Below are 18,119 nucleotides of genomic sequence, written 5' to 3' on the forward strand. Positions count from 1 at the left end.
TAGTGATTAGCTGAGCTATATTCCAAGGCTTACAATCAAGTCATTATTAAAATTCAGGAGTAAAAGAGATATGTTACAGAAGTGCTCATAATCAGTGATTTCCAGATCGGTATGCCACATCTGTTCTAACTCCTAGTTATGAACAGTATTATCGTGTGATCTTTCTGAGCAGTACAGAATACTGAGGAATACGTGGAAATGAATTTTCTATGCCATAAGTTACTGCTAATATGATGCACAAACCTGTGCAGTCTTTCATGCATCCACAAACCCTATCAATAGCTTATTTTTTCCTCTTGCAATTTAGAGATCTTACCAGAATATCTGAAATGAATGTAGCTACACTTTGGTAATCAGAATATGCTTTGTCAGTCTATATCAAAGTACAAAAGAACCTTTTGAAGCTCTTTAAGCATGTCCAGATAAAAACTAAAAAAGCTATAAAATATGCCTGAACATTGCAGCCATATAGCGGTGGCTTTTCTGATTTGCTGTACTCATGTAGAGTTGTCAACAATATAATACATTTTCTGTGATAGATCAAGGTCCTTCTACTTTTACTAAAATCCCTATCAACTCACAAATTATTATTTATTCTGAATAATATTTTCAAAACACATTAATGACTTAGATTTTTAAACCCTTTAAATAGTTTGGGGGTTTTTATTAATATTTTCTAAATACATTCAGTGTCCTAATGATCTGTGTGAGAAAGATGTGCATAAACAAAACAAGAAAAATAGCGGTAGATAAGCCTGGAACTCTAGAATACATTTAAAATGCATTTAGTTTCATGTGAAACACCATTTAACTTTATACTAAGTTTATACTAAGAAACTATTAAAATATTCCTACCCAAGAAAAGTGCTCAAGAGGAACTAGTGTTACTAGTCAGCCTCATAAAGACTCAAAATTAGCATAGTGCAGATGCACCTCATTTAATAGTCATTTACCCTGACTAACTTTATTAATCAACCCCTGATTTTTAGCTGGAAAAAGAACATGTGATGTAGCATTCCTTTATCAGCAATGACTCTGCAAAATGCTTCTGTTTGGAAAATGCTGACTTGTTACTTTTAATGACTATTTTCCAAAAGTTTTTATAAAGTATGAGAAAATGCTTTTGAGAATCAATATAAATGTTCATAAGACTAAATTTTAGCTTGGAGATTTGAAAATTTGGGACTTTGAATTTATCTTTTTCTCATTGTCCAGCAATCAGAGTATGCAGAAACACGGAAACTCTGAAGTCACTGATCTGGGGCTGATAATTCAAGATTTGGAGACTGGAAGAATGCTCAGGGGGAAGCATCGTCAGTACTTGCTCTGTTCTTGTGCTTTTCCTGGAACTCCACTGCTGATCACTGTCAGAGACAGAATGTGGACTAGGTAAACCTTTGGTGTGACTCTTGTGTCCTTATATTTTCTGCCTTTTTTCTGTCACTCAAATAGTATTCCATTGTAGTAGTGAAGACTGTAAACTGAGGACTTTGTGTTTTCACAAGCATAATAGGGGTATTGCCCTTTACTAACTCTTAGATGCTGTCCTATAAAAATAACAATATCATGATTAATAATATATACTACATGATTTTCCACTTCTAAAGTAAAGCTTTTCTTGATCTATTTAAGCAAATACAAATGAACTTCTATGAAAGCAATTGGAGTGGAATTAAAGGGAAAGCTCAGACATTACATCAATGTTCAGGTAAGTATGTGATATTTTGCAAGTTTACTGAATCTAAAATAAATTAGGACATTTGGGCTCCACTGTGTATGCACCCATAATACCTCCATCTGTATTCATCACACCTCTCTTATGCCTTAACTAATGGTTGAAGATACAGGACTGGATGGATCTTTGCTGTCACTCCGGAAAGCTGTTCTTTTCCTTATGCTGTTGCATGACACTGGCACGTGCATCTCCACTTTTCCCCCCTAGTAATTTCATCAACTAAATAGAGGCTTAAGATGAGATGGCCCCTTGAAACTTCTGATACATGAGTACATTATTTAAGTAATTCAATATTGCTGACATGAGATGAGATGAAATGTTTTATGGATCAATAGAAGAGTGACCTCCATGTTTATCATAACAAAATAGAAATAAATTACCATTTCAGTTGCTCATCTTGACCATTTTTCTAGAATATACTCTGTTGTTTCACTACCTTAATTCCTCATAAACCCATTATTTTAAAAAAATAATTCTGCTAAAGAAAATTGATGTAAAATTTCTCTCACCAGCCTAACAAATTAAGTAAATAAGCTGTAGAAATTTTTTATAAACTCACTGATTTCTTGCTTCATGTTTTCAAATGTTGTGACACATCGTCATGTATGACCCATCAGAGTGTCTAAATTTCATTCTTTACCGAAGATTCTTATGACATGTCACCAGCAGTAGTAATGTCCTACATCTCTATGATAAATGATGATGATGAGTGGAATTTCTTCTTTAGAGACTTAAAATACTGTGCCTATGCCTACATTATAGAGCATATTCCTATTAAAGTCAAACTGATCATCTGGCAAAGAGGAATTTTAGTATTTCTTAATGTATGAAAATATGTTTTAAAAATATGTTTTAAAGTATATTAGCTGTTTTTTCTTTATGGCTTAATGGGGATAATTGAAGAAGTCTACCAATAATTTTTAGGTATTCCTGATTCACACTGAGTTAAACTAAAGCAAACTTTGACATATATTTTTATATTGTCTTACAATAATATTCATGCCACTGAACAAAACATATTTCCCAAAGTTCCAGGCATTTATCTGGGCTTTTAAACATTCTTTTACCAGTTATCACATTTATTTAATATTTTACAGTTCTCTAAGGCAGAAGAAAAATTATTCAAAACTATTTCCTTGCTGGCAAACTGTCTTTCAGACCTCTGTCCTAGATGCAAGAGAAAATATACAAAATTCAGAATTTCCCACAACCCGATGGCACCAAACACTTTCACTCTCCTCCTTAAGGCTAAAAGTTTGTGTTTCAGTCTGCCATTAAAAATAAACAAACAAATAAGCAAAATAGGCTGCTCTAGAGAACTGCAGCTGGTAGACATCATTTACCTAAGCAGTCTTAGCTGTGCAGTGAATAAAAGTACCAAGGACGGCACAGCTTTTTGAAGCAGAAAAGAGCCCTCAGCATGCTTAATAGGATAGGGTTTTCCCACCTGGCATTTGTGCTAAATCTTCACAATCTCTGGACAGACTGCATCCTCTGAAGCAAAGCAGTCTTAAACACTACTGAATCCTGCTGCCTCTGATAACTCAAAATCACAAAATGGCAAAAATCCCAATGGAGACAAGATTTCACCATGTTAATCCAGGTTCTAAATTGTTTCTTAATGTTTATGGGATCCCGCTATGCAAGAGGAATACTGTAAAATTTCCTTTGAAAGTGATTTTCCATCCAGTGGCATCAAAGCTGATCCTGTCTTGTTTCGGTACAAATTAGCAGCTGGCACAAACCAGGTTTGTACTCACCAGGCCAAGACTAGAGAGGCACAAATGTGTATAATAACACCATTTTACCACCTCTCCTAGTCCTGGTTTTCACAAAATAGATCTAGGTTTATCCAAAGGATCTGGACAATTTTTGTCTAAAAATCATATAAGCATTGAGAAATTACTTCTACAATCTGCTGTGTGTTAGTGTATTCATGCAAGTGTGTGGTGATATAAAGATTCATTTAGAATGACTTTACATTGCTCACAATTGGCAAACCCACAAGTGACTCACATGGTCATTGTACATGCACACCAAGGAAGTCTTCATGCTACGAGGCACCAATAAGGCCAGCAAGTCAGTGAGGCACATATTGAGTAGTTGACAAGAGTGATTTGCCTCTGGATCACTGTACCTGCTAATTTCTGTCTCTGCCAGGGCTGGCATGTTTTTGAAGCAGACTGGCATACCCCAATAAAAAAGACAATTGCTTTTGTTTCTATGATGTGAAGATGTAAATGTGATTTGCTGTTATTTGAGTCTAATCAGCAAACGTATGACAGGCAGGCTTAAAGATTTTTGAGCATAGGGAAAATGAAAATAGGATACACATTTCTCTAACGGCATGCTTATGTATCAGCCAAAAGCCTCAACATAGCCTCAAGTCATAGAACAGCAATTTTAATAAAACAGTTTATACTAGACTGTGGAATTTACCAGGACATAGTAGACATATCTAATACGTGAAGTTATATGGCTTGCAATACAACTGGTTTATATTCAAAAGAACAAATGTGTAAATTTAGATATCTATACAGTTATGGAAGGGAAGAAGTTTTGACATATCTTTTCCCTTCCACAGGCCTAAATTCTACATACAGCCCTTCTGCTGACATCCTGAGTGTGATGGTGACCTATATGAGATGGTGCATTTGAAAATGTGTATCAGAATAGTAGTTTCAGTATGTTTATCTTCTTCCTTTTGTGATTCCCTCTATTGCTGTATACTTACCTTTCCTGGTACATTTTGATGTCCTATTTTGAGTCATGGGGATTTTTTTCTGGATAATCTCATGCACAGTTATTTGGTTTCTTTATGCATTCAATTTCAACATTTCATATTCAACAGTTTTATAACAGTTCATATTCAACAGTTCTATAACAAGCAGCATAGCTGCTAATGTGTGGAAGAAGGGCTGAAACAGTAGACCTGCAATTTGCTTGAGGCTGAAAGGAAAATAAAAATAAAATTTATCATATTATTTTGTTGTTTTACCATAGCCGTGCAATTAATCCTGTCATAAAATGAAATAATTTGACTTTTGTGAAGCTATGACTAGATCTTGGACAATGAGAACATCCTGTGAAAAAAAGCTAATCTATTCACTTCCATGCATAACATTACTTGTGATTTTCTCTCGTTCTTCCCTACCTCTGTATGATTTCTTTCTTGCTTTTTCATTTTCAGTTATTTATGATTTTCTCACTTTTATCATATTTCCTATAATACTTTTATATGAAAATCTTGTTCTGACTGGTAGGTTTTGTAACAATAACAATATTTTACTTTCTATTGTAGGTTCATCCAGAGTACTTCACTTTATAGAAATAAGATAGCTTGAAAAGCAGATACTTCTGGGAATGAGGACAGGAGCCAGTATGATAAAAATACTAGGCAGTGGCAAAGAGCCAGCCACAGTTGTTAATAAAGGTGCTACTGAATTGTTAATGCTCATGCAAAACTTAGAAAACAGAATTTATTTCTTTTTTTCAGTTTTTTTCTTTTTTTCAGTTTTTTTCTTTTAAAAATTTATTTATGACACTCTTATTCTGCAAGGTTTAGTTGCATTCACAACATTCAATTTATTTGCCTTAACTGATGAACATTGGAGTGGCTGAATCAGAGCATTAGAACCCGTGGTGCCAAGTAGTCTAGGTGTCCTTGTATTAAGATATCCATTTCCTGATTTCTTCCTCCTTTATCATGCAGTGTCTTTTTCTGATTTTCTTACTAATTCCTACTTTTCATGCCAGAATGTTTGGCAGTTCCTGGGATGATTTTTCCTGGTAGAGTAGTTGTATATTACTAATTGTAAATTTGCCACCTTTCTTTTCGTTACAGTCGAAAGATCCACCTGCCCAATGTTCATTTCCCCTTCAGTTTCTCTGGTAAATCTCAGAATTAGGGTTAGTGTGTTGGCTTATATATTGTGGCAATTTTTTTTCCTCAAGTCTGCTACTGTTAGATAATTTTTTACCTTTGCCATAACATGGTTTAGTTCCAAAAATATGCAAAACCAGTCATCCTCTATCACCATTCCTGAGTTATAGAATATGAGATACACATAAAGAGGTTGACCAAAGAACTCGGATTAGGCTGGCCAAAGGAAATTCACGTTTTCTTTGACTGCAGGATGAAAGGAAAGCAAACAAAAGCTACTGTATGATGCAATCTCATTATCTACTTACAATATTTAGAGATAACTCAGTTTTCAAAACGTATCAGCTCAGCAGAAAGTTAGTGAGTTAGTATTTAATTCGATGGGCCTAAGCAGATCAGGATGTGTTTTCTATAACTCTGAACTTCAGCTGTTTCAAAGTGGTTTGATTGATACCCTGGAGGGAAGGAATGCCATCCAGAGGGACCTTGACACAATCCCAGCCACAGCTACAGGTCAGGTGGAGAAGAGATTCAGAGCAGCCCTGCAGAGAAGGACTTGGGGGTGCTGGTCGATGAGAAAATGAACATGAGCCGGCTGCAGTGCGCGCTGGCAGCCCAGAAAGCCAACCATATCCTGGGTTGCATCAAAAGGAGCATGACCAGCAGGTCGAAGGAGGTGATCCTGCCCCTCTACTCTGCTCTTGTGAGATCTCACCTGGAGTATTGTGTGCAGTTCTGGTGTCCTCAACATAAAAAGGACATGGAACTGTTGGAACAAGTCCAGAGGAGGGCCACGAGGATGATCTGGGGGCTGGAGCACCTCCCGTATGAAGACAGGATGAGAAATTTGGGGCTGTTCAGGCTGGAGAAGGGAAGGCTGCATGGAGACCTCATAGCAGCCTTCCAGTATCTGAAGGGGGCCTATAGGGATGCTGGGGGCAGACTCATCACTAGGGACTGTAGTGATAGGACAAGGGGTAACGGGTTAAAACTTAAACAGGGGAGTTCAGATTGGATATGAGGAAATTCTTTCCTGTTAGGGTGGTGAGGCACTGGAATGGGTTGCCCAGGAAGGTTGTGAATGCTCCATCCCTTGCGGTGTTCAAGACCAGGTTGGATGAGGCCTTGGGTGATATGGTTTAGTGTGAGGTGTCCCTGCCCGTTGCAGGGGGGTTGGAACTTGATGATCTTAAGGTCCTTTCCAACCCTAACTATTCTATGATTCTATAATTTATCTCATCCATTTTAGATGCTTATTTTAGTAGGAGAGGAACCATGCTACAAATCACAAGGCATGGGCATGTTACAGCATTCTAGAGTAGCTAGAGCTCTGCCACTGATCAGGGGATTTATGAGCATCCAGGTTTAGACTGATGAATGATTCCCTGTGCAGAAAGTTAGAGAAACAAGGTGAATATCTAGTTGCTCAACGGACAAAGCAAAGGACTTCAGAATGGAACATCCTCTCTGCTAAAAATCTTGTCAGTGTTTTAACACAACCTGTGCAGCATTGATCTTGGGGTACAAAATAGAATATTAAAATATTCCAGAAAATAGCATCCTGTATTAAATAAAATTAGATGTCACATCGGCATGACGACGTGTAGAAAGCAGTAAGTTGAATGGATGTAGCATAGTAACTAATCTGGAAGTTATATGATATTTCAGGTCAGTCTCCTGCAACTGAGTTGTTTAGCCATGCAGCTGTTGACTTTAAAGGAAATGCTAAGCTGTTACAACACTTTGGAGCTGTACACTTAAGCTATACACTGAAGTGAATAGATGGTTTGTTTTTTTGTTTTTGTTTTTCTTTTCCCCAAATTCAACAGTCGGGATATCTACTGGAATGATTGAGAACCCATTTAAATTTACCTTCTGTCTGAATACAGGAGAACAGAATAAGGGCTTGAAGTTGGGGCTTTCATGTCCTAAGAAAAGGCAGGGAAAGTGGGCAGTCTGGGAGGATTATTTTTCAGTTTCTCAAATTGGACTGTAATGTCGAAATAAATGCTAATTTCAGGAGTGCTTTGAACCTGTCTTTTCCATAGCCTTATTAAGTGTCATGAAAGACACTTAATGTTTTCTCTCATTTGTTGGTGTGGGTGTTTCTGTCTATGCATGTCTGTCTCCTGCTCTCATCATTCAATGACTGTTTTATCTTGGGCAGAGGAGGGGCGGTAAGGGATGGGTGAGTACTAAAACACTGAATTGTTGTGTAATAAGAAACAAAGTCTCTCCTAAATCTGATTTTGTCCCAGACACTTTTTATGTACGACTCACTAGTGAGTATGCTTTCACATACAGGATGAGTACAGAAATCTGTTGGGGTGATTAACCTCAGTGGCATCAGAATTTGAGAAGAATTGCAAATATAAGATGGCATATGGAGTAAATACTATGCTAGACAAGTACACCAATTTTGGATCAAAGGGAACCAAAGTATTTATTCTTCAGAGTATAGGTTCTCCAAATCTTTTACTAACATGAATGCAATTTTCACTGTGTCAGAGGGGTTAGTTTTTATATTGCCTTTTTCACAGATGCATTGCTATTAGATTTCTGAGAGCTGTTTTAATCACAGCAGGTGACTAACCTTGAGCCGTCTTACATTGAAATCAACTATTTGTCTTGTTTTCTCCAAATATAACTGCATAAAGCAATAAAATATGCTAATTTGTAAGGGGAAATAATGGTGTACATATATTACAGGAAGGCACACTTAAGATTTTAGTCTTATGAAAATCAGTGACAAATGTAGTTTTAATGGAAAAAGAAGCAAGCTGAACTAATAAATCAGCTGATTGCTGAAGATTGGATCTGGAAGACTGATAAATGAGATTATACAGCAGTTGATAATAAAATGGTGCAACTTCATAGGAAGAGGAAAAAAGAATTTGACTTTAGAGAGTCTATCTGTGATAGCAAGTGCTTAACCCAGAAAATTCTGGCACATTGGAAACAACCACAGCATCTAACAGACTGGAGACACTGAGTCTTCACAGTCTTTGTTGTTACTGAGAACTGGCAGCGTGAAAGTCCTGTGATACTTCACTTCAGTACACGTAAGTTTAGGCGGCATACTTACAGGAGCTAAGATGCAGTTTTCAAAATATGAAAACAGGAACACTTTCAAAACATGAAAGTCTTTTGTTGTGTTCAGAGAAGCAAAAATCGCTAAAAGAACTGCCACTTTTCTTTTTCCTCTCTTCTGTTGGGGTAGTTCTAGAGACACTAAATTATTTCAGTTCTTTTTGAAGGATTTTATAGTGAAAAACAGCTCTGGCTGAGGACAGAGTAATGCTGGTATAACTGCATGCCATATTTTTCCACTTTGCACCACAACAGAAGGAATAAAATTTATAACATTTATCAGGCACTGGGTAGAGTGCCAAATCCCAGACAAGGTTTTTCTGAAGTCTGCACGTGCCAGGAAGGTAATGGATAATGGATTGGTAGTAAACTGTCATGCCAGGGGAAAATACTGGCCTGCCATGAAAGCCCCAAAAGGAAAAAAGAAAAGCTGTAGCATAAGAAGCCTGTTGCCAAAATGCAATGAGATCAAGTAAGTCAATGTAGCTGCCAAGCAGTGTGAGTGACATTTTTATAGTTGTGAGCCTGTTTTTCTAATTCTGACTTTCCCAGTTGAATAATAATGTACTAATGCTAATTCCTCCAATCAGGCGACTGATGTGCTCTCTCCTGGTGTTACTGTTACTGATTACTGAATAGGAGCCATAGGCAATGACATGAAAAGGAGACTTCCCTCAGCAGTCACTCACAGGTTGGATAAAGCAAAAAAAAGGCTTAAGCAGAAGTAAAAGTTAATTTCCCCTCCCCTTCCATAGTTCTTTCATGGAGAGCTACATTTATCTTCATGTTCACTCTTTACATGACACAATCCATACTTCAAACTTTGTATTTCAGGTACGTTTACCTGTCACAAAATCAGTGCGGATCCTGCTGCTAAAGTGGAACAAACTGACTCACTAGGTCACTGTTCTGTGACTTGAAATAAATCATACAGAGTTATGACTGATCTCTTACATGTCACTACATTAAAGAAAATTGGAAAGACACAGACTCCTAAACACTTAATATGGCAATAATTTTATATTATTTTTTAATTCCAGTGTAGTTCACTGTGGTACAGTAGTGTATAAGGTGTGAAATTCAGTTCTTAACTGAAGAGAGCATATTATACAGCAAGGTTTTAAAATGCAGTAGGAGTCAAACTTACAGGAAATTAAAAGCTGTGAAAATTGAAATATTTTTGTCAAATAGGACCTTTTTCTGGGCTTATTTTTGTGTGTTTCTCAAAATAATATAAACTACTAATATGCTTTATTTTAGAAACTTTTTTGATTTAACATTACTCTAGTCATTGCATTCTACAAATGTTGTAAGCACAGAAACAGCCTTTTTAAGAGAAGACACTGACAATTATAAGGGTTATTCAGTATTTCACCAACCAGACAAATCAGAGAATAAAAAGAAAAATCCATGGGTAGGACCCTGTCTAGAAGCCAAGACACAAACTATATTTCCTGTTCTATCATGTACCTCCAATACATTCCTGAGTATATTGCTTAGTTTCTGTGTGCTTCAGCTTGGCTCAGCAGCATTCACATACTTTACAAGACTATAGTGAGGTTGTGGAGGCTTCAGCTCTGCACTTACAGACAGGGTGCAAACATTTGCTACGAAATTTTGCAGGTCTAACGATGTGGTAATGAGGGACCTTGCTTAATAAGCAAGTTACTGGGACAAAAAGTGTCATAATAAGATAGTGTGGGCTGCAGACTCTATGGTGGATGGTAGTTATATTTCCAGTAAATGTATTTGTCTCTAAGTACCATGATAAAATGTAATGCTCATTAATAGTATACAAACAGGAACTCAGAGTTTATAAAAATGAATTTAATCAAGAGATGATGAGCTTTGCCTGTATCGCATTAGGTATCCCAGCTGGTATTCAATCTGGTGCTTGCAAAGGTCCCTGGATACACAAGTGTCTCCACTGCAGGATATAAGTGAAAGAAGTGGTTATATGCTCTTTTTAGCAAGGAGTGGTAACAGAGTTCTGAAATAAGCATAGAAAATAATAGTTTATTAGTATTTCACCAAAGAATGCAGTTGCTCTTTGCTGTGGTAGAAAGTTGCTATGTAATGCTAAAGATGCTGAGTTGAACTTTAAATGATGAGCAGAGGTCATTTTACATTATTCATAACAGCTGAAGGTGTTCAGCTGTTCTCTCTTCCAGAAGCAGAAAGAAAGGAAGGTTTCTTGCATGCATGCCTATGCAGATGGCAGTCTGAAAGACATGATCTAGTCTACCAGTTTAAGCTACTTTCTAAAGCTCTTCTGGAAACTGACACTGCTGTACCTTGTCCTGAGATTTCCAAATAATAAATGTTTTAACTTGGTCCTCTGCAAAATAATTTTTCTGTTGAGGGGAATATCTTGCAACCACTTCCCTGATCTTATATTAATTCCTTGTTAAAAAATGGTAGTTTGATTTCCAGTTAATATTTTTGTCTCTAACTAGCATGATAAAATTTCTGCTATTTGTTGTTTTTTGTTGTTGTTGTTACATTCAATTATAGTTTTACTTCTTTTTTTTCACTTTTAGTAGATACAGCTGCTTTCTGTTCTTTTGTTTTTGTATTTTAAAATTAAAAGAAAAAGCCTTTGTGAATATATGATGATAATGTAATTTATAATGTAATGCAATGTACTGATAAAATATTAGTAATTTTACTCCTAACAGTCGTGAGTGAAGAAAATCTGCTTTAAAATGTATATTGGATTCATATGAAAAAAATATGAATGTTAGTGATATGTTTTTTTGATAAATTAGTTACCATCACAGCCTAACCCTAACCCTAGCCTTAGCCTTACCATAAACTACTGTGTTACCTTAGTTATTTCCTTAGCCCGAAAGTCTCTTGTTTCAGATTCCATGTTTATTTTTTAAAATAACAAAATACTCAGTACAGTCTCTTTGGCTTTGCTAGGAACTGAATAAAACCAGTACCTTTTAGTAAATATGTAACTTCCCAATGGAAATGTGAGAGCTGCCTAAAGCTGTTTTGCTTAATTTTTTCATACAATTAGGAACCAGAAATGGTATAGAAAAAAAAGCACAGTTTAAACAGATGTGAAGGGCTAATGAATTTCTCATTTACTATTTTGTCAAAGCTCAGGTGTTGGAGGTTACTGCTAATTTAGTCTGCAGGTTGGAGTTCATTTGTTCTAAGGTAGCACATGTGAAAGGCTTTCTCCCTCAGTCCCATTTTCTATAGCAGTTCTTGCAGTAACAGGAGTAAAGAGTTGCAGTATGAAAATGTTTGCAGTTGAAAAGTTGTAAGTTTGATTTATTTGCTTATCTCTGGTGGTGATGGTGGCAGCAGCAGCAGCTGCTTTTGTTTTCTATAGGAGGCAAGGGGAAAAGAGTCAGTGTTGGCAAGACATCTCAAGACTTGTAATAAAACTGCTATAGGTAAGAAGGAAGGTAAATCTAGGTTATACTTGGCAGGTATTTTCTGGAGGAGAGCGACCTTCTGTTTTGGTGTGTGTACTGCTCAAGTGTTGGCAATACTGTAAATAGCTGGAGTAGCGGAGCTTGGCGGACAGATAGGAATATGAACTTTTGCATGTGTCTTGTTCTGGCTTACAAAAATGTTCATATATTTTTGGATTTGTGAAACTGAGTTCTTCTGTTCCAAATTCTGCTTTCAGTCAAAGTCATGAGGGTAAAAAATACAACTTGTGAAGGACTATCCCCATAATAGGTACAACCTGTTTTAACACAGAACAACTTCTTTGTTCTTGTATAAACAGTCTATTTATCATTATGCAATGCCATAATTATATAATTAGTGATGGAATTGCCTTGTTTTTGCTTTAGAGTATTATAAAACTTCTCTTTTTGCTCTATGGCTGTATTAGCTCGTTATGGTCAGTCAACTAGTATCCTTGGTTGCTGTCTTGCTATACTGTTATCACTTTCTTCCTGCTTTCACGTGTTCAGTTTAAAAACCAATATTGGCAGTTGGGGGCTAACAGACAGTTATTTTGGTAACTCTCTAAAACTTTTTCTGTACAAAAAGTAACTTTTTATTTATGCCATTGGCAGTGGTGTTAAAAGCTGATAGGTGCTTTGTTATTATTGAGTCAAACAGGAATGGTCCTTGGAAGCTGCATTGGTCTTCACTAAGACACCAATTGCACAGCCTGAAGAACGAGGATTAGATTAAATGCACACAAAATCTGTGTATTCTATATGCAACTGTATTGTCTAAGATTGTTTTTCCATTTCTGCCTTCAGTTTTATATTAACAGTATTTTTTTGTTGGTCATTGAGAATATAGAGATGGTGTTATCGGGAGATAAAGTTACATTAGCTCCAGCTGCAGTCTGATTACGCTGTTTGGATCTAGATGCAGGAATGAGTTTGCATGTAATGATATTTTCTTAGGTACCTATTTTGCCTCCCACTAATCCAGACTTTCTGGGCCTCTATGCTTTCAGTAGTTTTTGTATTTAAGATGGCAAAGAGGAAAAGCTCCCTAATGGAAGGAGAGGCACTCTGAGTGTACTGTTCTGCATTTGCACCTGAAAAGCTGATGGGATGTTCTTCTGTTGGGATTGAATTGTTGTCTGAGGAGGCTGGGTGTGGGGTATGTTGTCCCTACACATAATTGAACTGCATAAAATTATCAGGCAAACTATTGTGCTACTGAGCTTATCCTCTTGCTTTATTGAACTTTCTGGATGAAATCTCATGGTGTTAATGGAACCATGCATGTGAGGGATTAGACTCGTCTTTCGTTGGTAAATTTAAAAATGATGAACTTATAGGGAAAGTTGGGGCAAAAGAAAACCTGTTAACACTGAAAACTCTTCAGCAGGAAATCCCTGTTCTCTTATTCTCATTTTTCTCTCTTCTGTAGCATAAATCATATGCTTCATTGTGAGTTCTGCTTCCTGGTAAACCTTTTCCTTCACCCAATAAATCTTTACCAGTAGTAAAAACCAAAGGTGACGAATACTGTGAGGCTCTGAAATCAGTGAGGAGTCTGCTTGTTAAATCAGACTGTTTTTCATCTGTAAAATATGTAATTTGTGACTTGGTACATGTAGCCAAAACCAATGCAACGCTTCTCAAGATGTAATCACAGGTTTTTTTAAGCCTTCTCAAATAAATAGGTTTGCTTTAAAGTGCTTTAAGGCACATTTAAAAACATATTGAATTATCATAATCGTGGGGAAGGAATATGAGCTTTAAAAGTACAGGGAATGGTGTCTTCTATTTTCTTTGTCTCCGAGTGCCTTGGTGATCTGACAAAATTTGAGTAGCTGGTAAGTGAAGGCACCTGTTAGAACTCCCCCCCCCCCAATGCTTTGGGCTTATGTTTTCTCCAAAAGCTACTCTTTGGTTCTCTGCCAGGTAACTTTCTCAGTCAGTCTGGTTTTGTTCAGTTGAAATCAGACGTGTTTATTTCATGCATTTTCCATGTCGGGTTGATGTGGTTTACAGACTGCTTGCTGAAATCAAAGAATGAGGTCCCAGTCATTAATACTGGCTGAGGGGAGAGCACGTTGTAGCCCAAGAATTTGGGATGGAATTTTGAAGTAGTTTCAGACATGATTTTGTGATCCTAATTTTGTTGTGCAAAGTAATCTGAGGGTTCCATGGTAAGCGTATAGTGTTCTAGGAGGTGGTAACTGCCATGCCATTTAGAGAGTGAGGGTTGTGATGGTTTGGGTCTGGGTGGTGTGGTTTTTTTTCTGGTCCTCCAGAAGATGTCTTAGACTGCCCAAGCTTTCTACACTGCCTGACTTCCTGATTTGGTCATGTGATGAAATACTGCAGAATTGGGGCTTGTTATCATTTTATGAGGCATTATATGTCAGCTAAGTGTTGCTGCTTTATAGTATGACAGGAAAACTTTTTTACTGTTCTTAGCAACCAGATACTGGTTAAAGTTTTGGACAGAAGGGAATGTTTTTAGAGATTGTGTTGGACTAAGATTTAACTACTGCGCTTTTTTTTAAATAGTGGTGTGGGAAGCGTATTATGCTTAAAATAGCTCATTGACACTGCTTTGAGTTGTTTCAATTTAGGGAACAGAAAAAAAGCCTTTCAAAGGGAAATTGGTATGACTGTAGTTAAAAAAATGGAAAAAAAACTAATGTTTTGGTGGGACTTTCGTTTTGTTAAAGTATACAGAACTGCTATAAATGTATAGTAATGATTGTATATATCTACATATCTGTATCTACATACATGTAATGTGCGTATTGTAATAATGCATTTTACACAGATTGGCAGGTGTGCATGATAATTTTGCCATTTATTGGAAGGACCAAAAAAAAGAAAGGTTACTGTAATAACTAAATATTAATACATTGTAAGGTTTATTTAGAAGTTTATAACAACTTTCTCAAATGACATGTTTTGGTCAAATGCTGCATATGTAGGCTTTGGTATGGAATAGTCTTAAAAATTTTCATGCTGTCTAACTCATTGCAGCAGCATGTAAGAACCCCTCAGTCACACATTTTTTTCTTAAGCTTTTAGAGATTTCAACAGCATGAATTGAACTGTCACAACAGTAGTAGATGTTCTTATAGGATTGCACTTTGCAATAATTTTCCCTTTATATTATTAGGACGTTGGGCATTGTAAATCTCAGTGGGCTCAGTAAGCAAAAATGGAACATCGTGAAAACTGAAGAGCTGTCAAATCAAGACACAAGAATAATATTAACTCTTGTATGATTCTATGTTACAAAACTCTTGCTTTGTGACACCAAAAGTGGAAGCAACTTTTGTGATTGCTTGATGAAACCATGTCATGGTTCATGTGCCAAAAAAAGCAGTTGTGACAAACGATATAAGTAGAAAGATGACAGTTGGTGGAGATCTGGCACGCTTCATTTCAGAATTACCAGTTATTATATGAGCGGTGACTGAGATTTTCAAAACAATTCAGAGAGCTTGGAAACTGAGCTAAGCTTCACTGCTCTAAGTGCTAAGTACATTGTAACCCATTAGGTTACAATTTTGGTGAGAATTAAGGGGCAGGCTGGCAGGGGGGAAACTGTTGTGGGTATCACCACCAGATCAGGGTGAGGAAGTTGACGAGGCCTTCTACAGGCAGCTGAGAGCGGCCTCACAGTCACAGGCCGTGGTCGTCATGGGGGATTTTAACTTCCCTGATGTTTGCTGGAAGGACCACTCGGCAACCCAGCCCCAGTCCAGGAGGTTCCTCCAGTGTATGGATGATAACTTCCTCCTGCAAATGGTGGATGAGCCGACCAGGAGAGGAGCGCTGCTGGATCTCATCCTCACTAACAAGGAGGGTCTGGTCCAAGCAGTAAGGGTTGAGGGCTGCCTTGGTTGCAGCGACCACGAGATGGTGAAGTTCAGGATCTTGTGTGGTAGGACTAGTAGAATAGCAAGTAGAATTGCAACCCTGGACTTTAGCAGGGCAAACTTTGGCCTTTTCAAGCAATTGCTAGGGGAAATCCCATGGGCAAGGCTGCTTGAAGGTAAAGGAGCCCAAGATAGTTGGTTGGCATTCAAGGACTGCTTTTTCCGAGCTCAAGATCGGAGCATCCCGACACACAGGAAGTCAAGGAAGAGGGCCAGGAGACCTGCATGGCTAAATAGGGAATTGCTGGGTATGCTCAAGTGGAAGAGGAGAGTTTACAGGTCATGGAAGGAGGGGCTGGCCACTTGGGAGGAATATAAGGCTGCTGCTAGAGGATGTAGGAAGGCAGCTAGATGACTAAGGCCTCCTTAGAATTAAACCTGGCGAGAAGGGTCAAGGACAGCAAAAAGAGCTTTTTCAAATACGTGGCAGACAAAACTAACACCAGAGGCAATGTAGGCCCACTGATGAACGGGATGGGTGCCCTGGTGACAGAAGATACAGAGATGGCAGAGTTACTGAATGTCTTCTTTGTCTCTGTCTACTCTGCTGCAGGCAGTCCTGAAGAGCCCTGTACCTCTGAGACCTTAGATGAAGTCACGTCGAAGGAGCGGTTTGCCTTGTCAATGAGGAATGGGTTAGAGACCAGTTGAGCAATCTGGACATCCATAAATCCATGGGTCCAGATGGGATGCACCTGCGGGTGCTGAGGGAACTGGGGGAAGTCATTGCTAGACCACTCTTCGTCATCTTTACCAAGTCTTGGGAAACGGGAGAGGTGCCTGAGGACTGGAGGAAAGCAAATGTCACTCCAGCCTTCAAAAAGGGCAAGAAGGAGGACCCGGGTAACTATAGATAGGTCAGCCTCACCTCTGTCCCTGGGAAAGTGATGGAACGCCTTATCCTTGGCGCCATCTTAAGGCATATCAAGGATAAGAGGGTTATGAGGGGCAGTCAACATGGCTTCACCAAGGGGAAATCATGCTTGACCAATCTCTTAGCCTTTTATGAGGAAATAACACAGTGGATGGATGATGGCAGAGCGGTGGATGTGGTCTACCTTGACTTCAGCAAAGCATTTGACACAGTCTCCCCCAGCATCCTCACAGCTAAATTGAGGAAGTGTGGAGTGGATGATCAGGTAGTGAGGTGGACTGCGAACTGGCTGAAGGAGAGAAGCCAGAGAGTTGTAGTCTATGGGGCTGAGTCTAGTTGGAGGCCTGTAACTAGTGGAGTGCCTCAAGGGTCAGTACTAGGACCGGTATTATTTAATATATTCATCAGCGATTTAGATGAGGAAATTGAGTGTACTATCAGCAAGTTTGCTGATGACACTAAGCTGGGAGGAGTGGCTGACATGCCAGAAGGCTGTGCTGCCATCCAGCGAGACCTGGACAGGCTGGAGAGTTGGGCAGGGAATAACTTGATGAAATATAACAAGGGGAAGTGTAGAGTCCTGCATCTGGGCAGGAACAACCCCAGGTTCCAGTATAGGTTGGGAAACGACCTGTTAGAGAGCAGTGTAGGGGAGAGGGACCTGGGGGTCCTAGTGGACGACAGGATGACCATGAGCCAACACTGTGCCCTTGTGGCCAAGAAGGCCAATGGCATCCTGGGGTGTATTAGAAGGGGGGTGGTTAGTAGGTCGAGAGAGGTCCTCCTTCCCCTCTACTCTGCCCTGGTGAGACCGCATCTGGAATATTGTGTCCAGTTCTGGGCCCCTCAGTTCAAGAAGGACAGGGAGCTGCTGGAGAGAGTCCAGCGCAGGACGACTAAGATGATTAAGGGAGTGGAGCATCTCCCTTATGAGGAAAGACTGAGGGAGCTGCGTCTCTATAGTTTAGAGGAGACTGAGGGGTGACCTTATTAGTGTATATAAATATATAAAGGGGGAGTGTCACGAGGATGGAGCCAGGCTCTACTCAGTGGCAAACAATGATAGGACAAGGGGTAATGGGTACAAACTGGAACACAAGAGGTTCCACTTAAACTTGAGAGGAAACTTCTTCTCGGTGAGGGTGACGGAACACTGGAACAGGCTGCCCAGGGAGGTTGTGGAGTC

At 38.6% G+C, this 18,119-nt stretch overlaps 1 long non-coding RNA gene across 1 annotated transcript in view; it reads left to right on the top strand.

The window, feature by feature from the left end:
* The window catches only part of LOC130604525 (uncharacterized), a 54,798-nt gene that overhangs the window by 13,814 nt on the left and 22,865 nt on the right, over window positions 1-18,119 (top strand). Inside the window, exon 2 of the long non-coding RNA XR_008973480.1 lies at window positions 1,216-1,389. This is a non-coding gene — a long non-coding RNA (uncharacterized LOC130604525). The remainder of the gene's footprint in view (window positions 1-1,215; window positions 1,390-18,119) is intronic.

Source organism: Pezoporus wallicus, unplaced genomic scaffold, assembly GCF_028554395.1.
Source record: "Pezoporus wallicus isolate ANWC-B61680 ecotype Strahan unplaced genomic scaffold, APGP_CSIRO_Pwel_v1 contig_2384, whole genome shotgun sequence".
Classification (NCBI taxonomy): Eukaryota; Metazoa; Chordata; class Aves; order Psittaciformes; family Psittacidae; genus Pezoporus; species Pezoporus wallicus.